We start from the raw sequence: 14,342 nt of genomic DNA, 5'->3' as shown, positions 1-14,342 counted from the left end.
TGTGTCTGTTGTGCCTGTGACAGTGACCAGTGAGTGACCTCTCCCTGCCCTTATCCCAGCCCACGAGCCTTTCCTCCTGAGTTCTGTGTCCTGCTCCTGTGAGGACAGTGACAGTGCAGCTTTGGTGGCACCAGGCACCCGGCCAGGGCCAGTGCAGCCCAATAATCCCTGCAATTCCTTCCCTCCAGGAAAGGTTCGTGAAAAGAGCAAACAGGACTGTGGAGAAGATTCCTGGAAAACTGAAACAGCTTTCAAGAAGTGAAATGAAAATGTAAGGATACAATCCACAGTGTTTTCCTCTATTTATTTCTATACTCCCCTTTTCCATGTTGCACTACTTCTCCATGCCATTAATTGCAATCAGATCTCACCTCTAAGATCTATGGCTTAGCAAGTTTTAAACTCCCTGAAATACCATGAGTTACACACAGTTTGTCTTCCCCCGTTCTGTTTGGAAAGCAATGCAGGAGACATAAGTGCAGTGCTTGTGTTGGGAATGAATTCTAGAGACAGGGAATGTGCTCCACTAGTGTTTGACCCTCAGCAGGGACAATGCACAACAGCAGCCAAGGGGATTGCTGTGCCACCGTGCAGCAGTCAAGCCTCCGGACCTGGGCTGAACACGGCAAAGTTCCCGTGTTTGGACAGACTCAGGGGCTGCCCCCGGGGCGCGCGGGGCTCGGCCGTGGGGCGCGCGGGGGCGAGCGGGGAACGGACAAACGGCCACTCGGACATATGGTCACTGGGACTAACGGCCCCGGAGCTTCAGTTGCAGCGGCGGCAGCGGCAGCGGCGGCAGCAGCGAAAGCAGCGGCGGCAGCGATAGCAGCAGCAGCAATCTACGACCCTCTCCGTCCCTTTCTCCTGCTCCTCCTTTCCCTCTCCCGCTGTCCCTCACCCTCCGTCAGTGTCCCGCAGCCTCTCCCGGTGTCTATATCCCACTCCCCGCCTCCTCTCCCGCTGTCCCTTTCCCTGTGTCCCCTCCTTTCCCGGTGTCCCTCTCCCCCTGCCAGCCCGGGCCATGCCCCAGGCTCGCCCCCGGCCCCGGCCGGGGCTGTCCCCTCCCCGCCCCTGGGCGTCCCGCCGCGCTCTCGCCTCCGCCCGGCTCTGGCGAGCCTGGCTATGGCGCTGCTGGGCGGGCATCAGTGGCTGGGGCTGGGGCGGCATCGTCACGCTTTGGCTCCGCCTGTCCCGAGCCTGGCCCCGGCCCCGACGCAGGGTCCAGTCCCGGCCCCGGCCCCAGCCCCAGCCCCAGCCCCAGCCCCGACCCCGGCCCCAACCCCAGCCCCAATCCCGGCCCCGACCCCAGCCCCGATCCCGCACCCGAACTCGGCCCCAAGCCCAGCCCCAGCCCCGACCCCAGCTCCGGCCCCGTTACCGGCTCCTCCCGGGGCCCGCGGAGGACACACGCGGCTCGGCCGCTCCCGCCGCCTCCGCTGCGCCTTCCCCGGCCCGAGCTCCGCCGCTCGGCAGTCCGGCCGCCGGCCCCGAGCCGCCCGTGCCCCGTTCAGAGGGGGATGCCCGGCCCGGGGCGGTGCAGAGGCGGTCGAGGGCCGTGTGTGGCCCCGGGCCGAGCGCTGACGGCCGCGTGTCGCCCGCAGGGAAGGCGCAGGAGGCCCTGCAGGAGCGGTACCGGCTGGGTGAGCTGCTGGGGACAGGCGGGTTCGGCAGCGTCTACGCGGGGACGCGGCTAGCGGACGGCGCCCCGGTGAGTGGCTAGCGGAGGAGGAGGAGGAGGAGGAGGAGGAGGAGGAGGAGGAGGAGGAGGAGAAGAAGGAGGAGAAGGAGGAGAAGGAGGAGAAGGAGGAGAAGGAGGAGAAGGAGGAGAAGGGTGGGGCTCGGCAGGGCGGGCGGAGGACGAGGAGGAGAGCGGGCAGCGAGCTGAGCCTGCTGCTCCCCTTGGCTTGCAGGTGGCCATCAAAAGTGTGTCACGGAACCGCATCCGTCATTGGGGCGAGCTGGTGAGTGCGCGGGGCCAGCGGCAGAACCCGGGGCATGCCGGGCGGGGATAAGCCTGGGCCCGTCAGGGTGGAAACGGCCAGGTGTCTTGGAGGGAGAGCGGGCGAGGGGTGAGCGGGGGAGGCAGATCATCCCGGGCTGGGTGAGGGGTTCCAGAGCCCCGACACAGCTTCAGCCCCACTGATGGCATCGTGGTCCTCCTGCAGCCCGATGGCACCAGAGCACCCCTGGAGATCGTGCTGCTGGACAAAGTGTCCACTGGGTTCCATGGCATCGTCCAGCTCCTGGAGTGGGTTGAGCTCCCCAACGACTACCTGTTGGTGCTGGAGCGCCCGGAGCGGTGTCAGGACCTCTGGGATTTCCTGGCAGAGCGGAGGTTCCTGCCGGAGGAGGAGGCGCGGGGGATGTTCCGCCAGGTGCTGGAGGCCGTGCGGCACTGCACCAGCTGCGGGGTGCTGCACAGGGACATTAAACCAGAGAACATCCTCATCGACCTGTGCACCGGACAGGCCAAGTTGATTGACTTTGGCTGTGGCACCTTCCTCCAAGACACGGCCTACACCCAATTTGCAGGTGAGGCCTCCCAGGGGATGCTCCTGGGCATCTCATGGCCCAGCCTGGGTGTAGCACCAGGGCCTCCTCTCTAGCTGCCAGGCATGGGATTAACTCTTCAGCAAAGTTACTTTTGGGTGGGGGTAGAAGGGGGGCAGCTTGCAGCCCTGTTGAGCACCTTCACTCCCACTGTGCCCTGGGCTGGGGCTGGGGCAGCCAGTCTGACAAACCCCAATGAGTGCAGCAGTGAGGGGGTCAGACCCCATGCCCCAGCCAGTTTGGTGTGCAGGTGAGGAAGGACTTGGACTGCTCCAGTCCCCTTGTTTGCCTTGGCTTGTAATTGTTATTTGGGGGCAATGCAGGGAGGGATGAGAGTGGTTTTTCCTACCACTGGGAATGGTTTTATTTTGCATGTCATGATTGGACCTCCCCAGGGCTTCTGCTGCCTCATTCCAACCCCAGGGGCTTCTTTTCCAACCCCAAGTTTGTCCATGAGTAACAGGTGCTGGCGAGAGGGCAGCAGGTCACCCTGTGTTCCCCTGGTGCAGCCCCCACATGCCCAGGGATGCTGGGGCGAGGCTCTGGGAGCAGCAGCATCCCCTGATGAACTCCATCTGTATTCCACAGGAACCCTGTCCTACAGCCCACCAGAATGGACCCAGCTCAGATGCTACCACGGCGAGGCAGCAACGATCTGGACCCTGGGCCTCCTGCTGTACCACCTGGTCGTTGGGAAGCACCCATTCAGGAGGGGCCGGAAGATCATCTGGGGGCGGATCTTGTTCCCACAACGGCTTTCTCAAGGTGGATCCTCATCTCTGTGGCACAGGGGGAATAGCAGTGTTGGGAGAGAGCAGCAGGCTCATGAGCATCCCTCTCTGGCAGCTGCTGAGGAGGTGGCACATGTCCTGCTCTCCTCCAAAACAGAGAATCCATGGGGAAGTTTAGGCACAGCTCTGAGCACACCCAGCATGGCCTGGGCACGGGAATGGGGAGGGGGCACATCGGACAGGATCCTTCTCCAACGGACTGGCATTTTCTGGTTTCTCTTCACAGAGTGCCAAGATGTTATTAAGAGGTGTCTGTCCGTGCAACCTTTGGACAGGCCATCGTTGGAAGACCTCTTCGATGATCCCTGGATGCAGGATGTTCATGTGCCCTAGAAGAAGGGAGAGATCCACGTGCACAGTTTGATCCAGGGGCCTGGCAGGTAACAGTTCCGCACGTCTCTTGGCAATAAGAAGCAAAGCAAACCAGACTTTTTTTGACCTGCTTGTAGCTCTGAGCAGGGATTATCAGAAGGGAACTTGCAGCTCTTGTGCTGGAGCTGAGCTGGAGATCTGCTCTGGCAAGCACTGGTGGCCACCATCCACCCTGGTTTTGCTTTTCTGGTTCATTGTTGTCTGGGGCCCTGGGCAGAACACTGACAGCCTGGTGTGGCCCCCAGGGAAGGAGCACGAGCCCCTGGAGAAGCTGTACCAGGTGGAGCTGCAGCTGGAGACACCAAGGAGGACCTCAAGGATGACAACCTCTTCCTTGACCTGGCGATGTGCAAGCTGAAGATGATTAACTTAAATTCTGGCACCTTCTTCTCTTTGGTAGGGCTTTGGGGGATAGTCTGGGGTGGTAATGAAATGGGAGTTGGCTCCTGGCCCTGCCAACAGCCCCCAGCACCCACTGTGCCCTGGGCTGGGGCTGGAGCTGGGGGCAGCCACCCAGACCAAAACAAACCCCCATGGGGGGAGCAGAAGTTCGACTGCAGAAGCTGTGCAGTGGCTGGTTTGTTTGGCAGGGGAGGAAGGGCTTGGGCTGCTCCACTGCCCTCATTTGCCCTGGGTTACCATTATTTTGGGAAAGTAGTGAAGGGGGAAGGGAGAAAGCCTTGGTTTCCCTCAGCCATGAGTGGGTTTTTCCCTGGCATGGAGGGGTCAGTCCTTCCCTGAGCTCCTGATGGTGATAATGTAACTTTTTTCTTGTTTCCACTTTTTGTTTGTAATCTCATTAGTTTGCTGTTTGGTTTTTAAAGGAAGAGCTCTCCCTGGTGTCTGGTCTGGATGGGGCAGTGCTGGGACCAGCTGTGGAATGGCTCAGATGTTCCCTCGGAGAAGGGTGAGGGCATCCTTTGGGAGAAGCTTTTCTTCCAGCAGCAGATGCCGTGAGGTGGATCCCCATCTTCTCGGCAGGGGTGGGATGAGGGCTCTGGGGAGATGGCAGCGAGCACAGGAGCATCCTGCTCTGGGCAGCTGCTGAGGAGGTGGATCTGCCATGGCTGGCTGGAGGCTGGGCACATGTCCTGCCCTCCTGCTCTCCTCCCAAAGGCAGCAATGATGGGGAGGTTTGGGCACAGCTCTGAGCTCAGCCAGCATGGCCTGGGCACTGCAGGCAGTTGGGACAAGGGGGACAGGAGCCTTCAGCTGACGGGCAGTTTCTGGTTTCTCTGCTTCCAGCAGGGCTCTCTGGATGCTGAGGCTGCTCTGGGCTCTGCCAGGGCTCTGCTGGGGCTCAGCCCTGGGCACGGCTGGGTCTGCTCTGCCCTCCCATTGCTCTGACAGCTTTGCATCAGACGAGCCTGTTCTGAGCACACCGACGGAGCTTTGTGCTTGTGCAGGTGAGTGAGACTCTCCTGCAGGCCCAGAGATTGCAGTGAGGGATACACATCAATTGGCAAGAACCCAAACACTCCACAGTCCCAGCAGAACGCCTGTATCTCCACAGGATGTTTTGTCTGTCCCACTCTTCATTCCTTTTTGGGTTTGAATTGTGCAATTGCACCTTCTTCCTCCTCTAGAAGTGCCACGAGTGAGCCAAACCTGGCGAGTGGGCTGTTGTTCCTAAGGCAGTGCAGTGGAGTTGATGGATGAAGAATTGCCCTTCTCCACTTCCCAACCAGAGCAAAAAGCTGTAAGTGGGACTTTGCATCTTTAAGAAACCACTGACAATTTCAAAGGGAATGCACAGCTCATTCACAGGGTGAGAAGGAAGGGCATCTTCTTAATGAGATGGGGATCAGCAGAATTTCGATTCCCAGTCCTGCTTGGAGATGGCAGGGAAAAAAGCAATTTCTTACTGCTTCAACCAGAATTTAAAATTACTTAATATTGGAAACAAAGCCCAAAATCTGTTAAAAAAGGCTGCTGAGGCCAGTAAGATAGATCCATGCTATCAGCACATTGGCAAAGTAAAAAACTGAGTTCTCTTTTACAAAAGATCAGTTACTTCTTAATCCAAAGTTACAGAAGATTTTAAACTACACACTTGAGGTTTGTTTTTATCTTTCACATTTCATCTAATTTTTTTTCTTTTCTCCTTTTTTTTTTTTTTCTAAAACAGAAAACATGTGCTAAGAAAGAAATGTCCTTTGCTCCTGGATCTCGTGTGAAGCAGCTCCCTTCCCTCTGGCCCTGGGGCTTGGGGCACTGTCAGCACCTCCTGCTTCAGCCACTGCTTCTGCTGGCATTGAGAGCAACAACCAAATTGTGGCTGATCCCGAGGGAGCAGCAGCAGTGCCTGGAGCTGATCCCTGAGTCTGGGGCAGGGCTGGACAAATGACCCCACAGCAGCAGCAGCAGCAGCAGCAGCAGCAGCAGCAGCAGCAGCAGCAGCAGCAGCAGCAGCAGCAGCAGCAGCAGCAGCAAATGGAGCTGACTTTGAGCACAGCCCCTGCCACTCTTGCCTCGTGTTTGCAGTGGTGTCACAGCAGCCTGAGGCACCTGGGAGCCCTCAGTGCCAGCAGGGACTTGAGATGGCAGGCCCTGGGCTCCTGGAGGTTGTGCAAGGAACGAGCTGGGGACTCCCTGTCCATATGGAGCTTGCAGATGGAAAAGGCTGCTGTGCCCAGGCAGCTCCAAGGGCAGAGAAATGAGGATCTCGAGCACTTGATCTGGGCCAGTTCCACAGTCCTGGGCAGCAGCCAGCGAGCAGAGGGGGAACAGAGGGCACAGCAAGAGGGACAAAACCAGTCAAGTGCAGAGACTGGAGAGAGCCAGACCTGGCAGAAGGAACAGCTGCTTCATTGCACTCCTGAAGAAAACTCTTGGCTGTTTAGGAGCACTGAAAGACCTGAAGGGCAGAGAGGAATTGACACCAAGCAATGCTCCTGTTTTCACACCCTCCCCTCTCAGTGTCCCAGAAGGAATTGGATGAACTGTATTCTTCTCTCTGAGTCATCTCGTCCACCATGAGCAGCTTAACACCAGGAGCTAAAGGGCCTGAAGCCTTAGGCCTCAAGAGCTGACCAAGAGGGAACTTTCTGAGCAAACTAATTCCGCTAACCTGGACCAAGCTAAATCCAGCAGATAGAATACTGGAATTATAGAATCCTTTCTGTTGGAAAGGACCTCTGAGCTTATCAAGCCCAGCCATTCACCCAGCACTCTCAGCCCAGCACTAAACCACATCCCTGAAGTGCCAAGGCCTGAACAAGAGGCCTGACTGAGGCCTGAACAGGCCCTGAGCCAAAGGTGACCTCTCCATGAACCTTCAAACCAAAGGTTATCTTTGTATCCACTCATTACTGAAATATGCATGATCATTAGCATTGTGATAGATGTATCCACTCATTAGTGAAACATTGACTTTTCTGTATTTAGAAGCTAAACAAGGTCATGAAATCCAACATCTGGCCTGGTTTGGGGGTGTATGGTCAAAGTCAACTCCCTTGGTTCCTCCTTGAGCCCTGGCCAGGCTTTGGGAGAAACCAAACAGCAGAATGAATCCAGATGTTCCTGCACTGGAAGTGCTGTCAGTTTGTTTGTTCAGCACTCTCCAAGCTGAGGTTGGAAGCCTCACCTGTGGCTGGACACACCTGCAGGAATTCCCAGTGTCCAGAGTGGCTCTGCAGCCCTTGGCTGTGACAGCTTCCCCAGCTGATGTGTGGGTCTGGGTGATGGTAAAGTCTGAGGGTAACTGGTGATGGATCTTTCTAAATCATTACAGGCAATCTTTGTTAGGAATGATTGGATGCATTGCTGAGCTTCTCCCATTGTGATTCTTTGCCACTTTGAACTATAGGAAATTGCACTGATTCCTTCAGTTGGTGTCTGTGTCTTTGGTGCTGGCCCTGCCCACTGGTAAAACAAAATTGGCATCGTCTGTCCAGATCACAACAAATTGTTACTTTTTAAATGTAAATGTAAGGAATCAGTCCTGTCCGAAATTCCCGGATGGGAAGACCTTCCCTATGGTTTGCAGGCTCTGGAGTGGGCTGAGGTCAGAACACCGTGTGAGCAATGGGGAAGTTGGTTAAAAGCAGCTGAACCAGTGGATGTCTTAAAATGCGTCCAAAAATTGCGTTTTGAAAAAGGAAATGAGCTTGTGGGTTTGGGAAGACATACATGGATTTTGTTAACAGGATATTGTAAAAAGCACCAACGAAAGGAACCATTGGTGGAATGCTCCCACATGGAGTGACAGAAGGAGTTTTTAATCTTGAGCTCAGATTCATCTGTGCAAGTGAAATAATAATAATATAATGAATAACTCTATACATATATATATTATAATAAAAACTTCATATATAATGAAAACTTTTAATATAAATATAAATATAAATATAAATATAAATATAAATATCACAACATAATTTTATATATACATATATATATATATATATAATGGTGACATTTGTTAGCTTTGGCTGCTCAGGAATGTAACTCTAAGTACCTTACGGAATATGATTGGCCAGGACCTGAATGTCAGTGGTAAACATTGTGAGATTGTTTACAATAAATACAGGAGGAAGGGATGAAATTGGCAATTTTTATAGAGTTTGGTGATACTGTGATGTGGAATGCTTTGTCTGTTACTGTGAAAAATAAAGTGATTAAGGCTGCTGGGTTTTTCATATACCATACTATCCACAAGCTGCAGGACTGGTTGAACAGATGAAGGGGTTGTTCAAAGAGCAGTTGAAAAATGAGGAGATAGGAACCTGTCCTGATGGAGAACCCCTTACAGGTCCACTCCAGGAGCTGCATGGCTGGACCTTTATGCATTAGATTTAATGAGAATAAATCAGAAGCAAATGAGAGTTATCAATACCAAAACAGGAATTCAGATCCTCCAGGACACTTTGGTTTGATACTGCTCACTGGAGCTTAGCCTTGAAAAGTGTTCATGTCATGGGAGGAGGAATTGATACAGATTATCGAGGAGAAATTCAAGTACTTCTATTAAACAATAGTGAACAACATTGGATTATGCAACCCCATGACAGGGTAACATGATTATTGACATTGTAGCTTTAAAGACATTTGGGAAAAAAAAAAAAAGATCCACCTCAAATCACCACTGCTTGTGGAGATAAAGAGTTTGGATCCAGTAGTCCTAATAATGGAGCCAAGGTGTGGGTCCAGAGGCCAGATGGCCCTCCTGAGCCAGCTGAAGGAACAGTTCTGGTGACATTAAATTAATGTCCCCATTAGTTAATGGGGAAATTAAACATTGAATCCTGAAACCTGGGCAAGAATGATGGAATATGTCCCTGCAGCCAAGTGTTGTGTGGGAGAACAAGTAGATGTTATAGGATGCTGTTTCACAGATCCTGCCAGACCAAATCTCCCTGTTTGTCCCAACATTCCCTTTGGGAAATGCTCTGATCCACAGGGCTCCATGTGAAGGCTGATGTGACCCTGAGTGTCTTCCACACGAATTCCAGCCAGGAGCCTGGAGCACCTCAAGGACTGGGACCTGGCAGCTCTCCAGCCGAAGGGGAAAGGACCCACCAAGCCTTGTTACCCACAGACACCGCGGTGAAGCTGAACAGCAAAGGACCTTGGGGCATTATTCTGGAATTAAAAAGGAGCCAGCTCCATGGACAATGGAATTATTGTTCCTAACCTGAATGAGACTGAGGAAAAAGAATGAATAACCTTGTCACTAAAGTACTGCTTATGTCTGTAAGTTGTATGTTGGTAGTCAACCAGAATCTTTGTTTGCCAGAAACACGTCTGGAGTTTCACCAAGGAATTAGTCATGAAAATTCTTATGAAAATGTAAAGATCAAAGCAGCCAAAATACTCAGTGTAACTAACGGCTGCATATGTTCTCAACTAATGTTGGAAGGATCAGGATTCCCTTGGAGGGCCCACGCTATGGGGTGGCAGAACTCTCTCAATGGACTCTGACTCATGCACAGTCATTGCAGTGTGTGTACTTGGTGTGTTATGATTCCATGTTAGAGTTTTTGTGACACTTTGCGCTGGAAAATGGAGCACTGAGACTTGTCTGAAAAGAAACACAGTCTCAAGAAAAAAGAGACATTTCATGAAAAAAAGAGAATAGCAACTAATTAGTCATGTTTTGAAAGTAATGTTAATTATAGCTCTGAGTAATGAACTTGAACAGCACTAAATTGAAGAACAAGAGGCGATGCCTTTACGCCTAACACCTAAATCTAAGACTATTACTGAAAGAATTGTTATGAAGGTTGTAGTTCATCTGTAGCTCAAAGGACCCATTGAAGTATTAAGGCCTGAACAACAGGCCCTGGGCCAAAGCTGACCTCTTGATTAACCTTCCAAACAAAGGTTATATTTGTATCTGCTCATTAACAAAACATTATTAGCAATATGATCTATGTATCTGTGCATTGGGAAAACCTGTATTTAGAGACCAGACAAAGCCACATCTGTCTTTGTTGGGGCTGCAGTATGAAAGAAAACTGCCTTGGTTCCTCCTTGAGCTCTGGCCAGGCTTTGGGAGAAACCAGTCTGGAGAATGAAACCACATGTTGCTGCACTAGAAGTGCTGTCAGTTAGTTTGTTCAGCACTCTCCAAGCTGGGCCATCTCACAGTGAGGTTGGAAGCCTCACCTGTGGCTGGACACAGCTGCAGGAATTCCCAGTGTCCAGAGTGGCTCTGCAGCCCTTGGCTGTGACAGCTTCCCCAGCTGATGTGTGGGTCTGGGTGATGGTAAAGTCTGAGGGTAACTGATGATGGATCTTTCTAAATCGTTACAGGCAATCTTTGGTAGGAATGATTGGGTTCATTACTGAGCTTATCCTTTTGTAATTCTTTGGTAATTATTTGTGCATTGCTGACCTTATCCTTTTGTAATTCTTTGCAGTTTTGTGTTATAATAAATTACACTGTTCCCTCAGCTGGTGTGTCTGTCTTTGGTACTGACACTGCCCAGCAGCAAAACAGACACTGAGGGCCCATAGAACCAAAGGTGCATTGTGACACTGCAGGGCCTTGTGTAACCCAGGGGACCATGGTGACACTGTGGGGCTTAAAGGAACCAAAGTGCCATTGTGACACTGCGGGGCCCCATGAAGATAAGGAGACCATTGTGACATTGCAAGGCCTCATGGAACCAAGGGGCCATTGTGACATCATGGGGACCTAACCAGCCAAGGGACACTGTGACACTGTGGAGCACCATGGAACCAAGGAGAGCTTTGTGACATTTCAGGGCTTCGTGCAACCAAGGTTCCACTGTGATACTGCAGAACCAAGGAGACCTTTCTGGGGTCCTTCAGGGCCCCATAGAAACAAGGGCCATTGTGACACTGTGGGGCATCATGGAACCAAGGGCCATTGTGACACTGCAGGGCCTTCTGGAACCATGGAGACCATTTGGACACTTCAGGGCCTCATGGAATCGAGGGGCCATTGTGACACTCTGGGGGCCCATGCAATAAGGGAGATCATTGTGACACTCTGGGGCTCCATGGAAACCATTGTGACACTGTAGGGACTTGTATAAGCAAGGGTCCATTGTTTTCCTCTCCCTGGCACTGCCCAGTCCAGCCTCTCTCTACCTCTGCCCCAGCCCAGCAGAGCAGCCCAGTCCTATCTGGCCCTGCAGTGAGAATGGGAAGCAATGGAGGTCAGGGACAGTGACTCTGTGTCTGGAATGCTCAGGATATCCTCAGCTCTGGCATCTCCTGCAGCCCCAGGACAGCCCCGCTGCCCAGGACAGCAGCAGAGAGTTTGCCCCGGGGCTCCTCAGGCAGCTCCTGCTGCCCCAGCTCTTGCCAGGACTCCTGTGCACACACACAAGGGCTCCTGCTCTTCTCCTGGCCCATGCCAGCTGCCCACAGAGCCTTTCCCAGGGGATCATGGCTGTGCTGGCCTGAGCAGCCATTGCTGCAGCCCCTGCCCTGCTCCCCACAGCCCCACAGAGCTGGGGGTGCTGCTCTGCAGAGCACGGGGGCTGTGCTGCCCGGGGCCATGGGCTGCCTCTGCTGGGCTCTGCTGCTCCAGCTGGGACACACAGGCAGCTGATGGTGCTCCCTGCACTCACCCCTCCCACACGAGCTCTGCTGGGGCCATGGAGGCTGCTCAGAGCTGCCTGCCTTGTTCCAGGCCCGCCAGATGGCCTTGGGGCTGCCCTGGATCCTCCTCTGGAAGTTCCCTGAGGGTCAGAGGAGGCACTGCCCAGACTCCTTTTCCTGTCCCTGCTGTGTCCCCTGGGGCTGCAGAGCTCTCATGGGTCACAGCAGACATTCAGTCCTTTATCTCTGGGTGACTCTGATGCCTGGAACAGGCTACCTGAAACAGAGGCCAAAACAATTAGGTCTATAAAAAGTGGACAAATTTATTCAAGGCCTTCAAGGTACATTTGGGCAAGCAAAGTCTCCCTCAGGGACTACACCCAAAATGGACACCAGGTCATGAGCTCTTTACCTTTTATAAGTTTTGTCTTATTAGCATATTGGTCCCTAATTCTCCAATCACACCTTCAAGCAATGACACTGACCACCCCAGGACCTGCTCCCCCCTTTCCACTGTTCTTTAGATATTTTCTGGCCCTAGGGTAATGAATATGTCCTTGGAGAGGTCTTATGATTTCCTGTGAAGAAATATTCAGGGATCCCTTAGAGAGCTCTGTTCTTCTTAATTTGCTTCACTGGGTTCTTCTTCTACTTTTACATGTTTATAATTTGAAAATTATAAAATATATGTTGCCTTTTGGAGAGGTCAATCCAACTAGTTTTCCATTCTGACTTTCAAGAAATTTCAGTGTCAGAGTTTGTGAATGACAGGAAATTCACTGTCATTCAAATATCCTGAAGAATTAATTGTTAAATTAATACTGGCGGGTGTGACATGCAGCCTCATTCAGAGTCATCATTGGTAGATGGCACACATTAAATCCTGATATTGAAAGATTTTAGGTTCCCACTATTAGATTTTAGAGGAATCTCCCATTCCCGAGTTGTGACAAAATTCTAACACATGTTAGAACATGAAATGTTATCATTTGGATCTCTAAGCAGGATGGTCTTGACTTCTCCATGCTGATGTGAAATGTTTCACAGTAGTTTACAGAACCAGAGAATTGTGGAAGCCCAGAATGGTTTGGGTGGGGAGGGACCTTGAAGCCTATCCAGTGCCACCCCTTGCCATGGGCAGGGACACCTTCCACTATCCCAGGCTGCTCCAAGCCCCAGAGTCCAACCTGGCCTTGGACACTTGCAGGGATCCAGGGGCAGCCACAGCTTGTCTGGGCACCCTGGGCCAGGGCCTCCCCACCCTCCCAGGGAACAAGTCCTTCCCAAGAGCCCATCCAAACCCTCCGAAATGGGAGTATTCACCATCACTTCCTCTTGCAATTTCCCAGTTTCAAATGGAGTTATGTGAACATTTTGGCCATTTTTGAAATTTATTCCAACAGCTCGTCTCTGGAGTTCTTTTTTTGCCTCCTGAACCGTGGGAGTTCTCCTCTGTTTTATTCTGCATTCTTAAGGGACAAATGATGGAATTCTCAACTATGGTGGAAGGAAAACCTTTTTCCCAATGAGCCCAGTATTTGCACACCACAGTTCTTGACCCTAAACTTGGGGTTCCATGTGCAAGAGCCTCTGCATTTTTCAGTGGGGCCTCTATCCTGATTTGAGAAGGGAATTCTCTGCTGAGTGTGCAATTATCAGTGTTAATAGACACCAAAAAACGATTTTTTGGACAGAAAAAGGATTTTTTGGAACAGTTTCCACAAGCGTTTCTACCTTCTAATTATTTACAAACAAATTTCAGCCTGCAGCGATGCCTTCTAGAGCTTTACAGCTGTGCATAATGTGCAAACCCAGTTTTTTAAAGCTGTGGCACATGCACTGATTGCTTTTGCAGTCCCTGATGTGTCCCTGCGAGAGGCTGTGTGACAGCTCTGTCACCGCCCTCTTTGCACACTGCTGTCCCAGCCGGTTTGCAGCTGGTTCTGAGCCCCCCTAGCCCGCCGCTGTCCTGGGGCTGCCGGGGAGTGGCCCGTGGGGACAGCAGCGCCTTGCAGGCTCCTTTGTGACGTGTGGCTGCGTGTGCCCAGAGCCCATTGTGACACCTGGGGACACGGCGTGAGCAGGAGGCTATAAAAGGGCACCAAATGGCTGGGGGTGCTCACTGCCAGGGGAGCAGCTCCGTCTGGAGACAGCATCTCCCCGGGCTAGGGTAGCATCGGAGCGACTCCAAGATGTCCACGGACAAGGAGATGAGCACCGGCGTGCAGCCCAAGAAGAAGTGGCTGATGTTTGGCAGAAGGCAGAAGGTGAGGGATGGGCTAGCAGGCAGCTGCCTCGGGGCTCGGGGCGGGCTTGCGGGCACGGAGGGAGCTGCTGTGCCAGGGGGGCCGTTTGCACCGCAGAGGGCCAGCTGGTCCTCATCCTTCTCCTGCTCCGTGCAGCTGTCCGACTGCGAGTCACGGGCAGCCCCGCAGGAAGCTGAGGAGCACCGTGACTCCTGTGCTGCCTCTGTGGCGCAGGCGGCAGCAGCAGAGAGCCAGGCAGCCCCGCACAGCCCCAGGGGCCGCGGCCAGGCTCTGCTGCGCTCGCTGCGGCGCGGCTCCCGTGCCATCCTGAGCGGGATGGCGGCTGTGATCCGGCGACGCGGCCAGC

The 14,342-nt window shown here is 52.9% G+C and overlaps 1 protein-coding gene and 1 pseudogene across 1 annotated transcript in view; one reads left to right on the top strand and one right to left on the bottom strand.

Moving 5' to 3' along the window:
* LOC146424144 (uncharacterized) overlaps positions 1 to 14,342 on the bottom strand; it is a 502,567-nt gene that overhangs the window by 110,050 nt on the left and 378,175 nt on the right. The window lies entirely within an intron of this gene.
* Positions 1,123 to 3,725, top strand: LOC146424159 (serine/threonine-protein kinase pim-1-like; annotated as a pseudogene).

This window comes from Lichenostomus cassidix, unplaced genomic scaffold, assembly GCF_008360975.1.
Source record: "Lichenostomus cassidix isolate B80296 unplaced genomic scaffold, HeHo_3.0 HiC_scaffold_42, whole genome shotgun sequence".
NCBI lineage: Eukaryota > Metazoa > Chordata > Aves > Passeriformes > Meliphagidae > Lichenostomus > Lichenostomus cassidix.
The sequence above is the reverse complement of the archived record's forward strand: the minus strand, read 5'-3'. Positions and strand labels throughout refer to the sequence as shown.